Genomic DNA, 20061 nt, shown 5'->3' with positions numbered 1-20061 from the left:
CATAAACTAATTAAAGAAAAATTGGCAAGTGAGAGCTCAAACTATCCTTCTAGTCTACCTTTTAAATTTCAGAGAGAAATTGACCAGAACAAGTGATTTGTCCCAATGGTTTTGATAGCTCTGATCTGCTTTGTCAGCCAGTGTTTTGGTGAACACATTGGTGCAATCAAATACTTCTCTATACCTATGGAAATCCAACAAAGGTGATAAACCCTATTGCCCTTTGTGTCTGTTAAGCCTTCTCTGTTTTAAAATGAAAGCATTATTCTGCTCTACAGCATTAGTTATGTGTGCAATATTGCAGTGTGCAGTTGTTTGCAAATTGCCAATTGGTCCACTGCTAATCCTTGGAAAATATCAGCAATGAAGAGATTCAAGACCATCAAAACTTTAACATGTCAGGGTATGGTGGTCAGTGCTGCAAAAAATTGGATCCTTGGTGACAAGGCCGCAATTGTCGGTCATTCCTGCCTAGAGTGACAGTCACATGTGGCACTGGGTCACTGATATCTCCAGGTAGCTCTCCCTCTTCACCAATGGCTCCTGCATGGAGGATATTGTTTCTATTTCTTACCAGTCCCTTGTTCCTCTCTTTGACCCTTTGTGTAGGCATCTTTGGTGCTATCACTCCACCATTGTGCCCAAACTCCGTATCATATCCTATCTCTTCAATGTAGCCATTTTTGTTGTCAACCAGTTGTTCAATTGTCCTGGCTCCTGCTCTTATGTTCTCACAACATCAGAAGATTGACAATTGCCTGCTGAGTTAGAGAGTTTCAGCTCACGCTCCCTCTCATGAGCACAGCTCCAAAAGCACTTGTCTCCCAATTCTCGCTGAGCTGCCGAAACTTTTCTACCTCCACAGCAATTTCCTGAGGTGGTTATGACAGGTTTCTGATTCTCTTTTCACCTAATTTGCCCAGACGTTGCATGTGTCCCTTGCAGACTGATTAAACTCTCAAATACCGCAATTAAAATGTTCCTAATGAACTCTCCATGATTCTTAATTAGCCATAATGTGGAATTGAATGGAATTGCAATCCTACCCTCCCCCTGTCCTGGTGAATCTGCTCAACACTGGCAGTGGAGTTATAAAACAGGGATATTGTCCAACACTCATATTTTTGAGCACTGTGTCCTCTTTTTCCAAGACTTGGCAGCATCTAAAAACGCAGTTCAAAGATTTTGATTATATTTTCTGCTGTGCTTCTGTATAATTAGTGAAACAAATTTGAAATGTGTTAAATGAAAAACATTTTCATGTACAAGAGCTGAGTAATCACACAAAAATCAAACTTGGATCAGATCCAGGCCCACATGTTTCAATTCACTGGGACCTTAATTCCTGAATGGCCTAAACCAGATGCAATTCTCATGTCACATGAAACAATTGTCCTGAATGGAAACATGGGAATGTAGAGGTAGCTGTAGGCCATTCAGCCCTTTGAACCTATAGGCCCAAAACATCAGCTTTTGTGCCCCTAAGATGCTGCTTGGTCTGCTGTGTTCATCCAGCTCCACACTTTGTTATCTCGGATTCTCCAGCATCTGCAGTTCCCATTATTTCCATCATTCTAGACTATGGATGATCATCTACCTCAACATCATTTTCCCACACTTTTCCCATTGCTTGATGGCCATAAACATCTGGAGTCCAATACTAGAGGGCATAGGTTTAAGGTGAGAAAGGAAAGATTTACAAGGACCTGAGGGGCAACTTTATCACGCAGAGGGTAGTGTGTGTATGGAATGAGCTGCCAGAGGAAGTGGTAGACACAGGTACAATTACAACATTTAAAAGACAATTGGACAGGTACATAGGTAGGAAGGGATTAGAGGGATATGGGCCAAATGCAGGCAAATGGGACTAGCTCAGTTTAGGATACACGGTCAGCATGGACAAGTTGGACTGAAGGCTGCATGACTCTATGATTCTAGAGATTATCAATCTCTGCTTGAACATGTGTAATGACTGAGCTTCCACAAAGACCCAAAGATCATAGCAAAGTCACCCTCATGTTTTTTTTCAGATTAAAATAAGCAAGTTATGGATGCCAATTTGACTCCACAGCATAACTCACCTATCAAATTGCAAGTGTGAACCTAAAGCAGATTTAAACATTTTCATTTACATGTTATATATAATGAATTTCTAAATGATAATTCAATGATTTAATTTCTCACATTGCTGCTTTTCTTAAAGTGTATGATTGTTGGATAAATCACATTTTTAGTGCAACAAACAGCTTCAATAAATCAGCAGAGTGCTTCCTGGACAATTTATTCGACTGGGTTCAATACTTTTATCATTGCTTGATTTTTTAACAGACTTCAAGCACACTGCAAATGGCACTGTTGCTACATGATGACAGTCATATTAAAGGATTAACATTTGCCAAGTAATCATTACATGTTTGTCAAGTGATAATCTACAGTTAATTAGTAGCAAATAACACAGTCTGTATGTATATTCTATAGTCTTTAATTGCCAAATTAAGTCAAATTACAATATTGACAGTCTTGCGGTCATTAACACTAATTAGAATTTAGCACTACTTTAAATGAAATCCAGACTGTTTTGATTTGTACCAGAGCAACTATTGTTAAATATTTTACTATTGGATTTATTGGAGTCTAGCCAACCCAAAGGGCAAAACTGAAACATTATATGTGCTAGGCAGTGAGAGGTCATGTTGAGTATTATAATTTTTGTCTATAATAAATGCATCCCATATTAAAGATTACAAAATAGCTCATTACCTTGCTTCTTAAAATATTATGCCTTCTGATTTGCCCGATGGCCAATATCCTGTTGCTCTTAGTTTGTTTGAACATGTAATGCTCACCCAAAATCAAGCCTGCGGGTCTCCAACCATTTCAAGTTCATGATCCTTCATTTTGTTTCCATTATTACCATAATAACAGAAAATGTTATTAAAATCATTTATGGGATCCTATGGAGTTTCAACCTCTCCTCTAGCTCATTCCATCAGGATCACTCACATCCAAATTTCATTACAAAATGGCAGGGAAACACTATTGACCAGAAACCTAATGGAACACATTCCAAAAATGTTACATCTGCCAGTGGAATTTGAGGCTCAGTATTCTATAAAGACTAACTTTTCTTGAATTCTGAATACTTTGTACTGTTCATAAAACCGAATCAGAAGTGTGATGGAATACTCTCTACTTACCTGGGGGAATGCAAGAAGATATTAAGCAGCATCTAAGATAAGGCAAAAGATTTGATTGGAACTCTAACCACCAATTTAAACATTCACTCTCTCGACTACTAATAGATGGTGGCAGCAAATGACACAAACCAATGATATGTATTAATGAAAAGAAAAATGGAAGGAGATACATGAGAACAGCATCAGCTGCAAGTTCTTCTCAAGTCACATGCCATTGACTTGAAACATAATGTTTCTTCATTGCCACTGGGTCAAAATTTTGGAATTCCATAGCTTTATGGAGCATTACCATGTTCTGAAGAGCCTATTAGGAATCAGCAGGTCCTGAAAGTTAGACCCAACTAAAAATAAACAAATTAATGTTATGTGATTGGATGCTATGTATTCCAATGCCATGTAGTCCATCATCCATGCCTGTCTCCATTCTACGCATCCTCCTAACTCAAGGCAATCATCTGGAAACAGCAAATGGCATTGTCCTTTCTAGTCCCGGATCACGTTCCTAATTTGCTCTCAATGGCTTCTAGTTCCTTATTTGTTTGATCTGATGATAACTGCAGCTACAGCCTCATTCGCTGTTCTGTCATCACTTCCTCTACATCCCCATGCGCACAGACCTCAAAGTGGGCACTTCCAGTCCTGACAACCCTTTCCTGCTCCATTCCCTCAATAGACCCATTTGTTGTCCCAGGTACAACCCCTGGACAACCATGGTGATATATCTGGCATCTGGCTCTGCTCCTCCTCATCTTCTGCACTAAACTGAGATTAAACCGCTGCTCAACCCAAGCCTGCATACCCACTCCGTCTAGGCATTTCCCTCATCCAGTTCACTCCACCCTGCACTGCCACCAGTTTCCTCCCCTAACACTACAGATCTGCCACCTTCGCCTTCATCCTTTCAATTTGACTGTCTTCCCTAACCCAAGCAATCCTAAGTTCACAACTGCACTGTACTCACACTCCACTCTGTTCAAACTGCTAGCCCTTCTGACTCTTCTCCAGTGTAGATGGGACCGAGGATCCAAGTGAGACCTCAACATGAGTACTGCGTAAATTATAGTCTCTTCATTTATGGAATGTTGTAAATATATTGGTAACAGTTCAAAGAAGTTCTTCTAAACTGGAATGAGAAAGTCATTTGATTTGCTTTATTATTGCCCCATGTACTTAAGCACAGTGAAAAGTTTTGCTTTGTATGTACACAGGTAGATCATACCATACAAAGATCATAGTGTGATAGAATAGAGTGAGAAATACAACTTTATGGCTGTAAAACAGGTGCACAAAAAGCAAGGTCAATATCAGATTTGAAATTTGAGAGGCCCATCCAGAAGTCTAATAACAGTGGGAAGAAGCTGTTCTTGAACTCTCTTGGTATGTATTTAAGGTTTTGTATCTTCTACCTGGGGGCAGAGGTTGGAAGAGATTATAACCGGGGTGGAAGGGGTCTTTGATGACATTGGCTGCCTTTACAAGGTAGTGTGAAGTGCAGATGGAGTTAATGGATTGAGGTTTGGCTTGCTTGATGGTCTGGGCTGTGTTTGCAACTTTTTGTAGTTTTTTGCAGTTCTGGGCAGAGCAGTTGACGTACCAAGCCGTGATGCATCCGGATAGAAAGCTTTCTACGTATGGTGCCTCAGTAAAAGGTGGTGATGGCCCTCATCGACTTGCCAAATTTCCTTAGCCTCTGAGGACAAAGAGGCATTGTTGTGCCTTCTTGGCCATCATAATTTGAACATTGCTAGATTTGTGAAACTGAAATTGAAACTGGAGTTTCGAAGAATTCGAGGTGACAGAATCAATGGAATTCATCAAGGTGCATGTGGAAAGAATGTTTTGCCTTGCATGAAAATCCAAGTCTAGAGACCACTGTTTAAAAGTAGGGGATCACCTATGAAGGCAGTAATAAGGTGAAATGTTTTCACACAGTGGGTCTTTGATTTTGGAACTCTCTTCAACAATAGGAAATGGAAGGAGAGGCTTTAAATAATTTTAAGACAATGGAAGATATATTTTTGAAAAGCAGTGAGGAGTTGGAATATCAGGATAAATTGAAATGTGGGTTTAGCCATTATCTTCTTGAACTGCAGAGTAGGTGGGGGGGCTGAGTGACCTACTCCTGCACCTAATTCATCCATTTCTGTCTTTGAATGAGCCCACATCATCTTGAAGATGTACAAGCCCTATCTGGGGTATTGGGAATGGGTTTACTATTTTTCTCTTTTACATGATGAGCTCAACTGGAGACAAATGAGATGACCAGAATGAAACAGGTGACAACTGGAATGTGCAAAACCAGCTGTCAACGACAAGCAATGACTGCTATCAATTGGTTCCAATTTCCAATTGGCAACAGAATTCAACTCTTCCAGTCAGACAATTTTTTTTTCCAGCTTACCAACTGTAGCCAGATGTCTGGTGGTTGCTGGCCAGTGCCAAAGAGGTGGTGCTAGGCCTGCTAGCAGATTTGGGCAGGGTTTTGGGTATAAGGGGAGCCACTAATGCCAAGACTTGAACGTATTTTTGATTTGAGAATGCTAAACGTACGACCAGAGACAAAGGTGCAGAGATGAGAGTGAGTTTTCAATTCCTGTTGATTGATAGCAATGCAATCCTGAGCATGATCTACATCTGCTGAGATACAACCCTAAATAATTCATGTAAATTCTCAAATCTATGCAGGGCAATTGGCTTAAGTTATCACATTGATAGTACTCAGTAGGGTGGCCTCTCATTGAGCCTGTTCAGGCCCACCACAACTTCCATATTTGAGCATTAACGGAGTCACTGGAAGTTGTAATTTTTTTTAATTTTGAAAATATACTTCATTCATAAAAAAACTTTCTTTATATATGTAGTCAGCAGAGCAGTTTGATTTTCTACAGTCTTTACATTTGTAGGACAAACAAGCCCAAGCATTTCTTACTTGTAACAGACAATATTTACATACATGTAAGGCGCCAGGAGGACCTGATAACTGAATGGACCTCCATTTAACTTTGATAAAAAGACCTTAGATGGTGTACTTTCCCCACTGTGCTTTGAGGGCAGCCCCAAGCTTTAGTATGTCCCTCAGGACATAGTCTTGGACATTGGAATGTGCCAGTCAGCATACCTGGTCAAGGTAAACTACTTACTCTCAAAGACCAACAAGTTTCAGACAGACCATAGAGCATCTTTCACCAAGCTGATGGCCCTGCAGTTGATGTTTGCAGTTGGTGTGCATCACAGGGAAATAAAACGTGGAGCACAGAGTCCTGAGTTACGGAGCTCCTTGGGACGACCCTCAACAAAAACCACTGTATCTTTCTCCAGACTTAATTTGTAAAAGAAAATTCCAGCAAGTCATGTGTGATAGTCTCTATCCCCCACAGCTGCTTTGAGAGCAGTGTGCTGTGGCAGAGAAAATACAAGGCATAGAAGAATGATCTCACAGGTGTGATGCCTTGGTGCTTGTTGGGAAGTTCTGGTTGTGAGGCATTCTGCCAAATGACTTTGACAGTCTGCTCAGGGAATGACCCAACGGGATTCACTCTCTCCTTTTCCCTCAGGGTTTCAAAGATGCTCCGTGCTGACCATTTCATGATGGACTGTCAAAGGTGTTTCTCTTTGTAACTTTCTCCATGAACAACAGGTGGTACAGAGCAGTCCAACTACTTCGAGAGTTCCCCAGCAAGAAGGCCAGCCACATCCTTTGCAACACCAGGGACAGGTAGAACCTCAATACATAGTGACACAAAGTGTTTTCATTCCAAGATTCTAGCACAGCTTAATGCAGCCGCAAACAAAGGTGGCCATCGAGATGAGGGCAGCATTGGGTAAATTACAGAGTCTTGTACATGGTATCCCTGAGGGCATGGTCCATCTTAGACCTCCAGATGAAGTGGAAGATGGCTCGGGCGACTGCAGTGGTGCAAGTCAAGGGAAAGGGCCTGTGCCACATACAACAACAAAGAGAGAGGGCTTCACATCAAATGACTAGGTTTTTACCCAAAATGGAGAGGTAGCGCTGTCCCCAAAAGCCCAGTTCCTGTCTCACCTTGGTGATATGCTCCTCCCAAGGTTTTGCACACACCCCAGCCCCTCCAAACCATTTTCCCAGCACCTTCAGGTAATCTGTTCTAATGTTGTAGAAGATTAAGAATTGGTCAGCCCAGTTCCCAAAGAATGTGGCCTTGCTCTTGCCTTGATTTACCTCGGTTCCTGAGGCCAGTTAAGATGGACTTAACAGGAGGATCTATAAAGAACACAAACAAGGCAGGAAAGAGTGGGCAGTCCTGTCTGACTGCAGATCTGATCAGAAAACCTTCTGATTTCCACCTATTAATTGAGACTGCACTAACGATCTTGGTGTAGAGAAGTTGGATCCAATTGCAGATTCCCTCCCTAAATCCAATTTTGAACAGCACATCCCACATGTAGGTGCCATGACCATCTTTAAAAACAAAGCAGAGATCAAGGTTACTGTGACCTGTTGTATTTTTCCTCCTGACTGTTTTCAATCTACTTCAAGATCTGCTTTGGACACTTCCTTGCGCTAGTATGACCTGTCATCACAGATCCTCCTTTTTTAAAATCCATTTACTGCCCTATTGGCGTGAAGAACTGAATAATATGGTTCATTACTGAAGTTATTCTCTGCTATAAGCAGGGATAGTAACTTTATGTAAAACAGGAATCAGATTGCAAAACTGATACTGAGCAGATGTGATCACTAGTGAATAGGAAGGGATTCTCAGTATTGTTGCAGCTGATTAGAAGCTGATCATAATCTCAGATGACTAGTCAAGATTGTTTGAAATGGTGCTGCAAGTCATACAATGATCATTTTCAAATTCAAATGGAAATTCTGCCAAGAAATTGTTACCTACTCCTAAGATGTCAGCAAGCTACATGTTTAATTACTTCTGAGCTTCATTGACATTGATATTCTGCCTGTATCAGTGAACGAAGATTGACATGTGTAAACAATCTCAGCTGAGTTCACCTCTATGTTCATCCAGCCACCTCATGCAGTTCAGTATAAAGATCAATGATTTGCTGTAGGAGCTATGACTGATGTTTCTTTCCACAGCCACGCTCCACCGGTACTGAGGCCAAGCAGAGCTGTCAAACAGCCATCCTGCAGTCTCACTTTATCAGAAGCCAAAATGGAACTCTCATCCCTGCAGAGAAAATTCTGATACAATGGAATTTCCAAGGTGACATTCTAAAAGCAAATGCAAATACATTGCTCATTAGACACAAGTGACCATCAAAACAAGTATATGTCATTTGAATGATTTATAGGTCCTTAGATAGCTTTATATGGTTTACAGATATTTATTTATAAACCAAAACTTTATTTTCACTCTAATCTATATTAAAATTAAAATAAAGTTAGCGACAATGTAATATGGAGCTAAAATACATAAATTGAAGTTGGGTAATGTAATATGATTCACAAAGGATCTTAATTTGAAGATTTGATGTTCAATTAAAGTAAAATGAAAGCTTTGTATATAGTTTAGTAGGATTACTATAGCTTACAAAATTCCATTTCTTAAAACTAGCAACTTTAGTCTGGTTAGATGCAGAACATATTAAATTATACAATGAAAGACACTTAAGCTTGAATATATTGTAATGATTTTAATGTCTGATTATTTACTGTGCTCCTAATAACGCCTACCCTTCACTACTTTGACAGAGGTTCTAGACCTTCAGCCATAATATCACAAGTGGTAGGTTTTAGCTTTGGATCCTTTCAATTCCTCATTTTTATATCAATAAACAAATGATTCTAAAAGTCAAAAAAAAATTGTTAGTCATTTTGTTGTCTTGTCATTTTAAATATACAGATATATGACATTTAAGTTTTCGATAGGCCGAGTCAAAAGTGCAGGATCATTAAATAAATTTTGGTGTCCTATATCTCAGCATAGTTACAATATAAATATTGATCTAATTATTCTTATTATGAAATGTTCTGTTGGCTGCAGATTGGGTCCTAGTTGACCACAATACCAAAACATTCATAATGAACAAGTGTCTTATCTTAGAGGAAAAGATAAATTTAATTTCTCAATTCTCACAGTAGGCATATTGATACACTGGCCTGTGATTCTGAAAGTTATAAGTGACTTTCCACCAAGCATTACTAAAATTACTAAACATTCAAAAATTGCTGAAGAACTGACAAATTCTAAAGATCACTGAAAATTCTTTTATGATGTCTTGGACTTGAGCAGGAAACACTCCTGTTCATAGTTTCCCTAAATCCTTTAACCTAGGACACCTACGAATGGAGTTTAATCATTTTACCTTTCTGATAGAACATATTGTTCAGTTTACGGTCAGTCTGAATTAGTCGTGCTTGTACAATGATGCAGTCAACTTTGTAACATCAAAGCTGACTCTGTCTCCTATTGACGGAGTATTTTGTTTCAAAAAACAACTTTCAGTGTCCCACCCAAAGGTCATAGTTCAGGACTGAACCCAGGCAACAAGTAATTACAGGTTTTCATTGACAGTGTTTCAGCCATACCTGATTCAATCCTCACTAATATCCACATACATCCCAAAATCCCTGGACAGGTCATTGCACAGTGGCCACTGTGTCATTCTATTTACTGTCCAATTAGTGTCATATAGCACAGATCAAAGATCAAACTGGGAATGTTCTCAGTCTATATGGCTCCATTGTGCACTCTAGATTGTGCCTAGTGGGTAATCCAATAAGAAAATCCTAGAAATTGACAATGAATGAAGATGTAATGGTCACCTGAGCATGTAGTTCTTCAATAAGGAAGAACATATTATATAAATTGCAGCAACAGCACCAATAAAATTAGTAAATGGTCTAGGATTTAAAAACTAACTATGTATGTTTTGGTTTATTTTAGTTTTCTCTTTGCAAAAGTTGAAAGAACACAACCTTTTTGTATACAGTGCTAATTCTTTTCCTTTGGCTTTACAATATGGAAAGGATATTTGTCATAATTTGTTAATTAAATGTGGATTCAGCTTGGCCCTGCTGAAATAAATGTAGTTGAAGTACAGAAGTGATAACGGCAACAATGACAATGGCAATCTGTCATTTTTCATATAGTTTTTAACACATTTTGTGTTCATATCCCTCACTAGACCATTCGTTTTAACCTTCTCAGACTGTTTTTTTCTTACATAACATCTTTGGATTAAACTCTATTGACAATGAATGGTTTTTATCCAAACAAATTCACCAGAAATGCTATGGAATTCCTTTAATTCAACAAATGAATCCCTAAAATATTTTTGTCAATTGCATTGTATGCAAAACTGTCCAGTTGTGATCGGGATGGGATTCCTCATGCCCAGGACTAACCATTTATATTTTGTGATTTATGCCTTTATTATTTTTATTCCAATTGTAGTTTCAGAAATTGTGCAGTTTAAGTACGTTTATATAAACTACAGCAGTCTACATTGGTATTTCAGATGTCATTTATGAATTGTAATTTTTACTTCCAATCACTTTCATCCAGCTATTCACATATATTGTGAATATAATTGGCACCTTGAGACACGAGCATATAAATACAGCAAGAAAAATGTTACAGCCATCACTGAATTAAACATGGATAAATTATCAGCCATAGTCACACCAAGAATGCCATTTTGATGAATAATGCCAGCTGTTTTAGCAAACCTGAAAAGGACTTGTTAATCCCTTCACTCGTCTATCTATATATGTCACTTCCTCTATTCCGATGGGAAGCAGAATAAGTTAATACTTTCATCCATCTTTGACCTTCAGTAACACACTGAATTCTGAGTCAAAAGACTGTGTGTTCACATTCCCTTCTAGGGCTTGCACAATTAAGGTCTAAAGCTGGACGAACACAGCAGGCCAAGCAGCACCAGAGGAGCAGGAAGGCTGATGTTTCAGGCCTAGACCCTTCTTCTGATGCTGCTTGGCCTGCTGTGTTCATCCAGATCTATACCTTGTTATCTAAGATTCTCCAGCATTTGCAGTTCCTACTACCTCTTGAACAATTATTCTGGGTTGACAATCTAATACAGTACACAGACAGTGTTGCAATGTTGAAGGTCTTGACAGCATGTGTAGGTGGCTATAAAAATTCCCATATCACTTTTGAAGAAAAGCAAGAAGCTCCTGGTGCCCCAACCATCTTTTAAATTGCTGATAGATTTCCCTATGAAAGTAACAGTGACTACTTCATATAAATATTTAGTTGACAGAAAATTGCTTTCGGCATATCCTTTGAATGTGAGAAAAGTGAAACTTTCTTATGTTTTGATGAGACATGAGCAATCCTACCACAGATGACATTTGTTGCCCACCCATAATTGCATCTTGAGAAGATTTTGGTGAGGCGAATTAATGAACTGCTGCAGCCCATGTGGTGTAAGTACACCCTCAGAGTTATGAGGGATGCAGTTTCAAAAATTTGACCCAAGGATTTTGAAGGAGCTATAGTATAATTTCATTTCATATTCCCCACTTGCCTGAATGAATGCAGCTCCAGCAGCACTCAAGAAGTTTGACAGCATCCAGGATAAAGCAGCTCGCTGGATTAGCACCATATCCACAAGCCTTCACCCCCTCCACCACTGATATTCTGCAGCAGCAGTCTGTCCAATCTATGCAATATACTGCAAAAATTCCCCAAAAATCTTCAGACAACAACTTCCACACCCATGACCAAATTCATCTAGAAAGACAAGGGCAATAGATACATGGGAACATCACCCTCTGAAAGTTACCCTCCAAGCCACACACAACCCTCATTTGGAAATATATTGCCGTTCCTTCAGTGTCACTGGATTAAAATCCTGGAATTACTTCCCAAGTGCATTGTCGGTCAACCCACAGCAGGTGGACTACAGCAGTTCAAGAAAGCAACTCACCACCACTGTCTCAAGTGCAATTAGGAATGGGCAATAAATGCTGGCCAGCCAGCATTGCCCACTTCCCACAAATGAATAACAAGATGATATGTTACCTGGAGGTGAAGTTGCAGGTGGTAGTTTTGTCATGTGTTTGATGTCTTGTTCATCCAGGTGGTGGTGGACAATGATTTCGTGAAAAGACCCTTGGTCAGTTACTGCAGTCTATATGGTCTGTTCTGATGCCACCATTTGCCAGCGGTGGAAGGAATGATTGCTTACGGTAGTGGATAGCATGACAATGAAGCTGACTGCTTTATCCCAGATGATGCCAAGCTTCATCAGAGTCGTTGGAACTGTGTTCAACTAGGCAGATGGAGGGCATTCCATCACAATCCCGATGTGCAATTTGTGTGTGATGGGCAGGTTCTGTGGAGCCAGAAGATAAGTTCCCAACCTCTACCTCATATAATTCTATGAGAAAGATGATGTCAGGTTGTTAGTTGACACACCTGTGGGCAGCATTCAAAGTTTGCACTGGTCTCAATAGATTTACTGGACATTTCCACATCAGATTGGTGTAAATGTAGGCCATCATGTAGGCTTGCCAGGCCATCGTGGAGGGGCAGCTAAAAATCAATCACATTTCTGTGGATCCTGCCAGACTGTCTAAGAAAGACAGATTTCCTTTCTCAAAGGATGGTAGAAAATTAGATGGATAATTATGATGTCCTGGTTGATTTCTGGTGACTCTACCAATTCTGATGCCTATTCCTAGTTTATTTCATTAATTGAATTTAAATTCCCATGTCTGCCGTGGCAAATCTTAATTCATATCTCCAGATAAGTTTAACCAGGCCTCTGGATCACTGGTCCAGTAAACTCGCCACTGTGCAACTGTTAATACAAGTTCTTTCTTTGCCATAATATCCTGAGAAGATCTTCGCCAAATTTGGTACTTGAGGAGAAAAGGCAATAAAGTCACATGTACAGTGTTGGCAAGCTACACTTCATAAAATGATGGATTGTGGCATGGTGGCCAATACTGTGATAAGAATAGCCTGGTATGGCTCAGGAATCCCACTCTGGAATTGTCATATGCTACAGAGGAAGACAGCTATCTGAAATGATGTATGATTCATTGGCTTCTGTTTTCTTCAGGCCAGCTTTTCTTTTCCATTCACTTATCCCATGCCCTTCTAAATAGTTGGCCTGGAGAGTCCATGACTTTCAGCAACTATCTCCCAGTTGTGAGTGTCAATGTCTACCATTTTCATAAACTTGCCTATAGATATCCTTATGATGGGGTTATGAATGACCATAATGTGGTGACTAGTGGATGGTTCAGTGTATAGTAGATATTTGACTATATGGCTATCATCCAAGTATTGAACACAGATGAGGTTGTGCACATGTAGTTTACTTAGCAATGAGGGTAGATATTTCAAAATCAACCTGTGCAGAGATGTTATGACATACCTCTGGAGAAGGTGGGACTTGAACCTTGGCCTTCTGGATCAGAAGTAGGGACATTACTACTATATCACAAGACTCTAGGCACGTATTAGCAAAGGAAAGAGATCAAGGGTAGGAAAAGCTCAGCAGATCTGATAGCATCTGTGGAGAGAAATCAGAGTTAATGTTTTAGATCAATTCAAAACGTTAATTGATTCCTCTCCAGAGATGCTGCCAGACCTGCTGATTTTGTTTTTGAAGTACAGCATTTGTATATCTTTCCGTTTTTGTTAGATCAAGGGACATTTTTCATGTGAGTGTAGTAGGCTGAGGGGTGATCTTACTGAGTTTGTAAAAGCATGAGGGTCATAGATAAGATGAATAGCAAGGGTCTTTTCTACTGGGTGAGGAAGTTCAAAACGAGGGGACATATTTTTAAGTTGAGTGGAAAATGATTTAAAAAGCACATGAAGGGCAACGTTTTTACACAGATAGTGGTTCGTGTGTGAAGTTGTAGATACAGGTACATTTATAACTTTTGAGACATTTGGATAAGTTCATGAATGGTTAGGGTTTGGAGAGATATGGGCCACGCGCAGGCAGGTGGAACTACTTTAGTTTGAGAAAATGGTGAGTATGGATTGGTTGGACTGGAGGGTCTGTTTCCATGCTGTATGACTCTATGATTCAATGTCCCTCATGGGAAAGCCCAGCGTGCAGACCCATGGCTAAAGGAGGATGTAATTTGGAACTTTTAACTTTATTTCTTATTTACTACTTTATACTGAGAAGAACTGTAATGTTGAATTTTTAACTCATTTCTTTATTTTCTACATTTTACCTAAGATTTTGTACTCAGGTAACTTGTAACTAAGATGCTGCCATGAACAGTGACATTGTAAACTTTTCAGTGTACACCGATTTCCCTATAGTTGAGTACACGTGACAATAAAACCTAATTTTAATTCTAATGGATTAGTGTCTTCCAGCACTACTCCAGGACTTGGTGACTGTGCCCTGCCATAAGCCACTGAGGATAGAATTAGGACAGTGAACATTGAAGATGCTCAGCCTCTTTTTCTGTCAACTATAAATAACCTAAAGGTGTCAACTTGCGTGCAAAATGTGTCATTGCCTTGCTTGCCTGAGATCCAAGACAAAAAATATACAAATTCCTCATCAGTGAGTTGTTCAATGTTGACTATGCGTTACTAGCCTTCCAAACCAAAGAACATGTTACAACAGTGCACTGAGGACATAGGTTTGATAGTTCACTGTTTGGTGTTCTTGTTTGCTGTGAGTCCACACTCTGTTATTCAGCCTGATATATCAGCTGTAGCTTTTGCACAGCGTGTTGATTTCTGAAATATCTCTTCAGAGGCTGGCATCTCATCACCTGCCACATTTTCTTCACAAATGCATAGTCTTTGACAATAAGATTGCCTCTCCATGAATCAAGCATTCCAGGAGTCAATATCCTTGACATTTGTCCTTTGGTGTCAGCCAGGTCTCCCTGTTTGGACCAGATTAACTGCCCCGATCAGGGAAGTTATATTCTATGAGGTCTAATTGGCTGACCTTGTCATAATCACTACAATTTCAGCATTCAATGAGACATACTGGTGATTGTGCAGCCCAGATATGGGAAGCTATTGGTAAAATCCAGCATCATAGTGACAATGCTGATCAATGATGATAATATGACAATATCTGGTGGGGCCATTTACCTTTCTGAAACTGATGGCCAAAGCAAAGTCTTTACAAGACTGAGAGAGTCTGTCCATTTTCCCAGCAAATTGTTTCTCTGAAGTTTTGATCAGGAGCCATAGGTAGCCAGAGCAGATATCCAAAGTGTACTCTTCCCTGGCCCTGAATTCGATGGGCATTGGTTAAAAAGTTGGGTAGGAGAGCAGACAGTAGCTTCTGACATTAAGAAAAAAAAATCTCTTTCTCCAACTATGTTGAACAGTGAGATGAGATTCTCACTAGTGAGCAGCAAGAGGCCTTTTAACACTCATTAACATCTCATTATTAGATAATCTCGCTTTATTGATATGCAGTTTCCCATTTTCCCATCTGTCGGGTAGAGACTTGATGGCAACAATTCCCAACATAAAAGTCAGGGCAGTTAGCTGCTGACTTCAGCTCACTACTTGCTCCTCCATCTCACACAGTGGTCACCAATATCTCAGGGCCGCTCCATGGGTAGTGATCATCCTCACTAACTCCTCTCACCACCACCCTCACATCTATGGACATTATAACTGACACGTACCAGACTCACCATACCATCATGGCACAATTCCAATCCATTTACAATACAGTTCTGAACATCCATGCTATACTTTGGTGTACAGCACTTAGCCTTCAGATTGCCAAGGCCCATTGTCAGTATAGACTGAGAATATCTGGGTCACTCTGTCAAATCGCTGGAGAGGGGCTAGCATCCTGAAGGAGGGTGACCATCCTATCCCAATCACCACTGAGTTGACAGTCGTGTTAACATTTATGTAACTGGCTCCTGTCAAGGACTGTCCCTTGTCCTAGCTCCTTAACCCACACATCAGGTCTTGTTAGTACATACACAATAAAAACCGAAAGAACTGCAGATGCTGTAAATCAGGAACAAAATTAAAGTTGCTGCTAAAGCTCAGCAGGTCTGGCAACATCTGTGAAGGGAAAAAAAAACAGTTCATGTTTCAGGTCTGGTTAATCTTCCTCAGAACTTGTTAGCACACAGCCTGCCATTACACACTACCCGTTGTTAGTCACTAACAAGTCCCCATTAACAGCTGTTCACCCTCCTAGCCAGATCATTTTCACCTCCTTTGTCTATCTGACTGCTCTTCTCTCTCTTTGGGCTCTATCCTTTATCCTAGTGCTTACTCACTACCTGAACCCCCTCCCTATCTACTGCATGTAAATTGATGTTTTCCCAGCTACTATTAGTTCTGTGGTAGGGTCACCGCACCTGAACATTAATTCTAATTTTTTTCACAGATGCTGCCAGACCGGCTGAACTTTGCCAACAACTTCTGTTTTTGTTCATAAAGTCATTGGCCTGATTACCAAATACTGAGTGCCATGTCATTTTGGGGGCCTGCAGAGGAAAAGGCAACAGTTTTCTTTCAGACAGGAACAAGAATTGTAAATGTCATTATTACAGCTTTATTAGTATAAAAGTCCTATTTTCTGATAGTATATTTAAATTGGCAAAGGCCTCAAGGGATTACTGTTCATCTCTTGTCCCGGTTATGAATTGTGAAATATCAAAGATTGAATTTTTACAACTACTGACAGGGTCAGAATTGGCTAACCACAGAAATTTGCAGCAAAAGAAGACACATCAAATAGGGTGCACAATCCTATTCTTAAGCCATTTTTAAAATGGTGGAAATAACAAGGTGTACAGCTGGATGAACACAGCAGGCCAAGCAGCATCCTAGGAGCAGGAAAGCTGACGTTTTAGGCCTAGACCCTTCATCAGAAATGGGGGAGAGGAAGGGTGCTCTGAAATAAATGGGGAGGGAGGGGGAGGCGGATCAAAGATTGATAGAGGAGAAGATAGGTGGAGAGGTGACAGACAAGTTAAAGAGACAGGGATGGAGCCAGTAAAGGTGAGTGTAGGTGGGGAGATGGGAGGAGATAGGTCAGTCCAATGTGGATGGGCAGTTCAAGGGGGTGGGATTAGGTTAGTAGGTAGGGAATGGGAGTGCGGCTTGAGGTAGGAGGAGGAGATAGGTGAGAGGAAGAACAGGTTAGGGAGATGGGGACGAGCTGGGCTGGTTTTGGGATGCGGTAGGGGGAGGGGAGATTTTGAAGCTTATGAAATCCACATCGATACCATTGGGCTGCAGGGTTCCCAAGCGGAATATGAGTTGCTGTTCCTGCAACCTTTGGGTGGCATCGTTGTGGCACTGCAGGAGGCCCAGGATGGACATGTCGTCTGAGGAATGGGAGGGGGAGTTGAAATGGTTCGCACCTGGGAGTGCAGCTGTTTATTGTGAACCGAGCGGAGGTGTTCCGCAAAGCAGGCCGCAAGACTCCGCTTGGTTTCCCTGATGTAGAGGTGGCCACAACGGGTACAGTGGATGCAGAATACCACATTAGCAGGTGTGCAGGTGAACATCTGCTTAATGTGGAAAGTCATCTTTGGGCCTGGGATGGGGGTGAGGGAGGAGGTATGGGGGCAGGTGTACCACTTCCTGCGGTTGCTGGGAAAAGTGCGGGGTGTGCTGGAGCTGGAGGGGAGTGTGGAGCAGACAAGGGAGTCGCGGAGAGTGTGATCCCTCCGGAAAGCAGAAAAAGGTGGGGACGGAAAAATGTCTATGTTGGTGGGGTCGGATTGCAGATGGTGGAAGTGTCGGAGGATGATGCTTTGGATCCAGAGGTTGGTGGGGTGGTACATGAGGACGAGGGGAATTCTCTTCTGATGGTTATTGCAGGGAGGGGTGTGAGGGATGAATTGCAGGAAATGCGGGAGACTCGGTCAAGGGCGTTCTCGAACACTGCGGGGGGTGGGGGGCGATGTTGCAGTCCTTGAAAAACGAGAACACCTGAGGTATACGGGAGTGGAATGTCTCATCCTGGGAGCAGATGCGGTGGAGGTGAAGGAATTGGGAATAGTGGATGGCATTTTTGCAGGAAGGTGGGTGGGAGGAGGTGTATTCTAAGTAGCTGTGGGAGTCGGTGGGCTTGAAATGGTTATCGGTTGCTAGGTGGTTGCCCAAGATGGAGACAGAGAGGTCCAGAAAGGTGAGAGAGGTGTTAGAGATGGTCCAGGTGAACTTAAGGTTTGGGTGGAAGGTGTTGGTGAAGCGGATGAACTGTTCAAGCTCCTCGTGTGAACACGACGCAGTGCCGATACAGTCATCGATGTAACGGAGGAACAGGTGGAGTTTAGGGCCAGTGTAGGTACGGAAGAGGGAATGTTCGACGTAACCTACAAAGAGGCAGGCATAGCTTGGGCCCATGCGGGTACCCATGGCCACCCCCTTTGTCTGTAGGAAGTGGGAGGGATTGAAAGAAAATTTGTTGAGGGTGAGGACGAGTTTGGCTAGGCAGATGACTGTGTCAGTGGTGGGGGGCTGGTCAGGCCTGCGGGATAGGAAGAAGAGGAGGGCCTTTAGACCCTTGGTCGACCAGGGCAGTCAGGTTTATGGATTTTGGGAAGGAGACAGAAGTGGGCAGTGTGGGGCTGGGGGACAATGAAGTTGGAGACTCTGGGTGGGAGGCCACCTGAGGTGATGAGGTTGTGGATGGTTTGGGAGATGATGGTTTGATGCTTGGTGGTGAGGTCATGGTCCAGGTGGCAGTAAAATGAGGAGTCGGAGAGCTGGCGCCTGGCCTCAGAAGTAAGTGCATCATTTGACAACTGCGCCTTTGGGTTTGATGGTGAGCTTGGGATTGGAGCGGAGGTAATGGAAGGCTACACGTTCTGCAGGGGAGAGGTTGGATTGGGTGAGGGGGTGGAGAGGTTGAGCGGTTGATGTCTTGATGGCAGTTGGAGATGAAGCGGTCGAGGGACGGTTGGAGGCCTTGGGGTGGTGTCCAGGAGGAGGTCTTGGAGGCAGGAGAAAGAGTTAGTCTGGGCCCGAAACATCAGCTTTTGTGCTCCTAAGATGCTGCTTGGCTTGCTGTGTTCATCCAGCTCCACACTTTGTTACATCATTGGAGGGAGAGTTAGGCTCACAGTTAAAGAATAAGCGTGGAGGTGGAGGCGGAGGAAAAACTGCTCGATGTCCAAATGTGACTGGTATTTGTTGATGTGTGGGTGAAGAGGGACAAAAGTGAGCCCCTTACTGAAGACTGACAGTTTGTCCTCAGTCAGGGGGAGGTCTGGGGGGGATGGTGAAAATTTGGCAGGGCTCAGTGTGGCTGTCTTCTCTGCAGCTGCCGGCTGTGGAGGCTGTGGGTGGAGCGATGTCGGCGTCGGTATCAGTGATGGGCAGAGTTGTGTCGGTGATGGCACCACAACAATGCCATCTGCAGGTTGCAGGAACAGCGATTCATATTCTGCTTGGGAACCCTGTAGCCTAATGGTATTAATGTGGATTTCACAAGCTTCAAAATCCACCCACCCCCACCGCATCCCAAAAACAGCCCAGCTCGTCCCCACCCCCCTAACCTGTTCTTCCTCTCACCCATCCCCTCTTCCCACCTCCAGTCGCACTCCCATCTCCTGCCTACTAACTTCATTCCGCCCCCTTGACCTGTCAGTCCTCCCCGGACTGACCTATCTCTTCCCTAACTCCCCACCTACACTCACCTTTACTGGCTCCACCCCCCGCCTCTTTGATTTGTCTGTCTCCTCTCCACCTATCTTCTCCTCTATCCATCTTTGATCCGCTTCCCCCTCTCTCCCTATTAATTTCAGAACACCCTTCCCCTTCCCCATTTCTGATGAAGGGTCGAGGCCCGAAACGTCAGCTTTCCTGCTCCTAGAATGCTGCTTGGCCTGCCGCGTTCATCCAGCTCTACACCTTGTTACCTCGGATTCTCTTAAAATGGTGGAGTTGTGCTCAGAAAGGTTAGT

Source organism: Stegostoma tigrinum, chromosome 1 (assembly GCF_030684315.1).
Source record: "Stegostoma tigrinum isolate sSteTig4 chromosome 1, sSteTig4.hap1, whole genome shotgun sequence".
NCBI lineage: Eukaryota > Metazoa > Chordata > Chondrichthyes > Orectolobiformes > Stegostomatidae > Stegostoma > Stegostoma tigrinum.
This window is presented reverse-complemented; position numbering follows the sequence as displayed.